This window comes from Peromyscus maniculatus, chromosome 19 (genome assembly GCF_049852395.1).
Source record: "Peromyscus maniculatus bairdii isolate BWxNUB_F1_BW_parent chromosome 19, HU_Pman_BW_mat_3.1, whole genome shotgun sequence".
In the NCBI taxonomy this organism is placed as follows: Eukaryota; Metazoa; Chordata; class Mammalia; order Rodentia; family Cricetidae; genus Peromyscus; species Peromyscus maniculatus.
The window spans coordinates 78,721,960-78,728,213 of NC_134870.1; positions in this window are offsets into that span (position 1 = coordinate 78,721,960).

Genomic DNA, 6,254 nt, shown 5'->3' on the forward strand with positions numbered 1-6,254 from the left:
AGAATGGATAAATAAAATGTGGCACATATACACAATGGAATACTACTCATCAGAGAAAAACAATGACATCATGAGGTTTGCAGGCAAATGGGTGGATCTAGAAAAAATCATCCTGAGTGAGGTAACCCAGATTCAGAAAGACAAATATGGTATGTACTCACTCATAAGAGGATACTAGATGTGGAACAAGGATGACTGGACTGCTACTCACATCACCAGGGAGGCTACCTGGAAAACAGGACCCCAAAAAAGACATGGGCATAGCCCAGTGACAAAGAAATGAATGAGATCCACATGAACAGCCTGGACATGAGTTGGAGTAATGAAGGGTGAGGGTTGAGAGAAAGACAGCCTGTGGGAGCGGGAGATCCCAGCTGGATCAATAACAGAGAGGGAGAACAAGGAATAGGAGACCATGGTAAATGAAGACCACATGAGAAAAGGAAGAAACAAAGTGCTAGAGAGGCCCACAGAAATCCACAAAGATACCCCCACAATAGACTGCTGGCAATGGTCGGGAGACAGACTGAACTGACCTACTCTGGTGATGTGATGGCCAAACTCCCTAATTGTTGTGCTAGAAACCCCATCTAATGACTGAGGGTTCTGGATGCAGAGATCTAAGGCTAGGCCCCAGGTGGATCTCCGGGAGTCTAATTAGTGAGAAAAAGGAGGGTTTGTATGAGTGATAATTGTTGAAACCAAGGTTGGATAAAGCAGAGGGACAAATAGCCAAACAAATGGAAATACATGAACTATGAACCAAAGGCTGAGGGGCCCCCAACTGGATCAGTCCCTTTGAATAGGTGAGACAGTTGATTGGCTTGATCTGTTTGGGAGCCATCCAGGAGTGGGGTCGGGTCCTGTATTCACTGTATGAGCTGGCTGTTTGAAACCTGGGGCCTATGCAGGGACGCTTGGCTCAGTCTCGGAAGAGGGGACTGGACCTGCCTGGACTGAGTCTACCAGGTTGATCTCAGTCCTTGGGGAGGCTTTGCCCTGGAGGAGGTAGGAATGGGGGATGGGCTGGGGGGAAGGGGAGGGGGCAGGACGGGGGAGAACAAGGGAATCCATGGCTGATATGTAGAACTGAATGGTATTGTAAAATAAAATAAAAGGAAAAAATACAAATACATTTCCAAGAAGAATAAATATATACCTGATGTTGCTCCTGTAATTTTGTATCTACAGTAATTCCTACTTGTAGCAACGCCCACATTACTACCCGTTCACCTTGTCCGAGCAAGGGGCTGAGGATTAAAACAGAGACAAGATAGTGGGTCATTCGTCTCAGTAGAATGCCCTTTACTGAAGGAGGGAAGAGGCCTTAAATACAGGCTTACAGCACAGTGCAAGAACCTGGTAGGGCAAAAGTAAGCTACAGATGATTTACATTCTAGCATTACACCAATATGCAGGATACACAAACAAGGAACCTTTGTTAAGCTGTTTGGGAGGAATGAAACCGTCAGGGAATTAGCATAGCGAGGACATCTGAGCAAGGTCAGCAAACAAGGCAACAGCTCCCCAAAAACACGGGCCAGGGCCCAACACCTACTTCACTAACTCTCTCACTCTCATACTGTCTTTGTCCACATGTGCATACCACTACTCAAATATATACATCAACTACTACAGCTATTTATTCTTTTGCTTTTCATTTCTCTCCTTCCTCTTTCTCTTATGAATTAATGAAGCTTAGTGCTGTCTATAAGGAATTTAGAAGGTAGCTTTCCTATCACATGAGTGTAAAAGGGTCAGGTTTTGGAATTGTAAGAGAGGTCAGAGTGAACTCTATGTCTCCTGTAGGTATCACTGTAATAAACACAACTCTTTGTTGTTGTTATTTTGGGTGATGGGGGGCAATCCTTGCACACTTACAAGAGCAGAGATTGAAACATGAAACAGATTTGTCAAAAACAGTTGTGTGTTTCTATTCTAAATTGTCTAGACTATAAACACACAATCCATCTTTGTTGCTACTAAAGATTTAAGATTTTAAACTAGTAAAGGAACATCATTGTAGGGACAGGAGAGATAGGTCAAAGGTTAAGAACTCTTGTTGCTTTTGCAGAAGACCAGGGTTCACTTCCCAGGACCCACATGGTAGCTTGACTGTGCCTTCAACTTCAGTTCCTAGTAATCTGGTGCCCCCTTTTGACACCTTCAGACTCCTGCATGCATGTACACATACACATAAAACCAAATAAATCAGTATCTTAAATAATATTTATATTAACATACTTCATAAAGTACAGACAATGTAAATGGTAGAAAATTAAGAACTTAAAAATAAAAACCATGTAAATTAATATAAAGGAACTAAATTACATGACTTACTTTCAACCAGTTTTGATGTTCTATATCATTAGCCTGCTAGGTCAAGAAAACCAGTTTTGCCCACTCAAGGTAAGAGTCACAAATTACCTACACACAGAAGTCAGAACCATCCATAAAGTAAGAGTGATTGAGTAGAAAGGGCATTGATCTAACTCATCAAAATTGATATTTTCTCCAAGAATATTGTATGTGGGGGTTCAAGAAAATGGTATACACCAAACAATTGAATCCATATTCATGTTCCTCATCTATCTCAGCTGCTCTTAGAAAAAGCAGACATTGGGTGAGAGCTTGAATCTCCTAATATCAACAGCACAGCTTTATATCCAACTTGAGACATTTTTTGTGCTTATATTGAAAATCTTCTATTTTTACTCACAGTTGAAGGTAAAACTCTGTTGTTCATGTTAATAATAAAGATTGATATTGAAATCTACCAGAGCTGCCAGTCTCTACAAGGTGAAGAAGGTTGCTTTGGAACGAAGGTGAATGACAGAGAGAAATATAGACTATTAAAACCTTCAGCTCTGGAACAGAGAGACACTTGGCTTTAAAGCTCTTTTCAGTGGGAATCTTTAAGAATATTCACTATGTAACTTTCAGATAAAATTAAAATAAATGACATCTTTATATTCTACTGTGCCTTCTTCCACAAAACCTGTAAGAGGTAAATGGTTATAGCCCAGTGCAGAAAATAGTTTGTTTCACATAATAAATCCTATCCTTCATGACACCAAGCCCTAACTTGAGTTTTAAAGTTCAATGCAGAAATGATTCAGGTGAAATACATACTGATAGCTGTGGATTCTACATTTTTCTCTTGATTTTACAAAAAAATGGCTAAACTCCATTTTCAAGGGGATTTTCTAGGAATTTACCTGATTTGAAATAAAATATTCTTTGATGAGATTTTTGTTGTCTGAGCACATAGCCATAAGACATTTAGCTACCTTTGGTGAAATTGAAAATATTAAACAGTAGTTAACAAGGGTATTTTCAAAATGGCTAGTATGATTTAAAGAAATATTGGAGCAAGGAAATTGTTCACTAAATAATTCCAGTTTGGTTTTCTCCAGCTGTAAGAAAGAGATATATTTTGGTGTATGGTGGTTAATATTTTATGGTGGAAGAACAGTAGGAAAAAATACTGTTAAACAGTGCTAGGTAAAGACAGCAATTAAGATGTCTTCCTATTACTTGTAAGTCAAGTTGAATTGCTGAAGAAAAAATTCTTATTTTTATTTAAATAGGTAATTTTTCTTTTTTTTTTAACCTAAAATCATTATACTCTGCAGTCATACACCACAGTTGTCTCCTAGTTAGAACTTGCAGCCTTTTCATAATAAACAGAGCTGGAGCTGGTTTCTTTTATCACAGTGTCTCCCAAGGAAATGGTCCAGCTGGTAAACATTTAACAACATTGGCAGGTGGTAAATCTTTAGGTCTTTACAAAATAAGAGTATGTCCATCAAACCTAAAACATAGATGCTATTTACTTATGGTAGATTATAGATATGGTTGACAATAAGGTCTTTCTTAACTCAGGTATCCATTCAATGAATATTTTTGAGGGAAGAAATTACTCTCTCCCTACAATCTATGTACTAAAGCTAAAATGTCAAACTTGTCCAAACATCCTTTTGGAATTGAGATGGAGTTTGTGTTTGAAGTAGTAGTGGGTACACAGCACGTATACAAGATTCACTTGAGTTAAAGGCAGGAAAGGTAACTCGGAGTATGGGTGTTAGATTTCCCTTAGGTTATATTCACCTTACTATACACTGTTTTCAAACTTGAGTGAAATAGAAAGAAGCATTGTTCGTGATGACAAGGAAGGTGAATTGTGGATGGAAAACTAATTTTATTGAAAACATTTCAATGAAGATGAGCTTAGTCAGTCCCAGAAAAATAATTGCTGAGAAAAGAGAAACCAACCATAGGAAGTCAGACCACACATAGACAAGGACATAATGATATGAGGGGAAGAGATCAGCTCATATTTTAATGTACTTTGAAAGTATTTTAAGTCTTTTAATCAAAGAGGAATAATCCTGTCATGAAATTTAATTGATAAAGTTTGATGATTAGTAGACATCCTGGTATGGGTAATGAAAATAATCTAGAGAAAACTTTTAGATTTATATAAAAAATGTAGCTAGAGTTTTCCAGTCCTGCCTGGCCAACGGTCAGGACAAATCTCTCTCACCCGCCAGTCCCACAGCTGCTCAGACCCAACTAAGTAAACACAGAGACTTATATTGCTTACAAACTGCATGGCCGTGGCAAGCTTCTTGCTAACTGTTCTTATAGCTTAAATTAATCCATTTCCACAAATCTATACCTTGCCAGATGGCTCGTGGCTTATGGTTACCTTACCTCTCCCTTGTCAAGGTGGCGGCTGGCAGTGTCTCTCTGCCTCAGCCTTCCACTTCCCAAAATTCTCTTCTCTGCTTGTCCCCCCTATACTTCTTGTCTGGCTACTGGACAATTATTGTTTTATTTATTAACCAATCAGAGCAACACATTTGACATACAGAACATCTCACACTGACAAGGAGAGAGGAGAATTCTGGGAAGAGGAAGGCAGAGGCAGAGAGACTCTGCCTGCCGCTGCCATGAGTACCAGCATGTATGGCACCGGTAAGCCACGAGCAGCATGGCAACTTATAGACTAATAGATATGGGTTAATTTAAGATAAAAGAACTAGATAACAAAAAGCCTGCTGTGGCCATACAGTTTGTAAATAATATAAATGTCTGTGTGTTTATTTGGTTGGGTCTGAGCGGCTGTGGGACTGGTGGGTGACAGAGATTTGTCTTGACTGTGGGCCAGGCAGGACTACAAAAAAACTCCAGCTACATAAAAGAAAGTGTTTGTATGTTTCTATGTTTCATTAATAGTATGAAAAATGTTTGGGGAAAGAAACTAAAGACATTTTCTTGGTCATTTTTAAGTTTCTCATACACTTACTATTAAACTGACAATCTAGGGAATATGGCTGGATATAGTTTTGACAGATTTTATAAAGGGAATACACTGAAGATTGTAATTTTTGAAATAATTTATATTTAAGAGTTTTTCAAATTAATGGGACTCTGAGATAAACTAAGGAGAGGTCAATCAGGGAAGACAGAGAAGCCTAGGACTAGGAAGAGAAAGAACTGAGGAGGGTGAGGAGGAGGGGGAGGAGGACAAAGAAGCAGACTCAGGCAAGAGCTCTGGTGAAGGGGACAAAAAAGGGCGGAGGGTGGAGTAGGAGGAACAGAAGGAAGAGGAGGACGCGGAGAAGGAGGTGGGTGAGGTGAAGGAGGAGAGAAGCAGGAGGACAAGAGGGCAAACACAATTGATTATTCACTTCTGCCCCACCGAGGCATGAATCTTCTCTTGCCTTCTCACGGGCAATGTATAATGTACTTTTGTTTTTGTTTTTGATTATTTTTTAAACATGGGAGTCCAGTACTGGGTACAAGAAACCTCTTATTGAACAGTTGTTCAAGATAGTCAAAGTGATTCCCTAAGCAATTAGATTATTGATGTATCACTTTTGCCTCAGGGTGGTTGAGAGTGGGCCCAGGATGCTGAAAATACCAGGCACTCAGGACATTAGGATTATTTGAGCTATATTTATCCTGAAAGCTTGTATCATGCAGCCTAGTTTTCCTGCTACCAGAAAATACCATACAAGCTGCCAAGTGAAGGATGCAATTATACGTTCCTACCCAGTTGTAACACCTATGAACCATGATGATGGTGTCGTATCCACGATAAGGTATCTATAAATGTACTATAACTGACATTCACATATCAGTAAAAACCAACATCTCTCTAGCTAGACTTACGGCCACACATGAGGGAAACCATGCCTGACACTGCAAACTCTGCCAGTGTCCCAGAACTAGTGAGTTCCTGAACC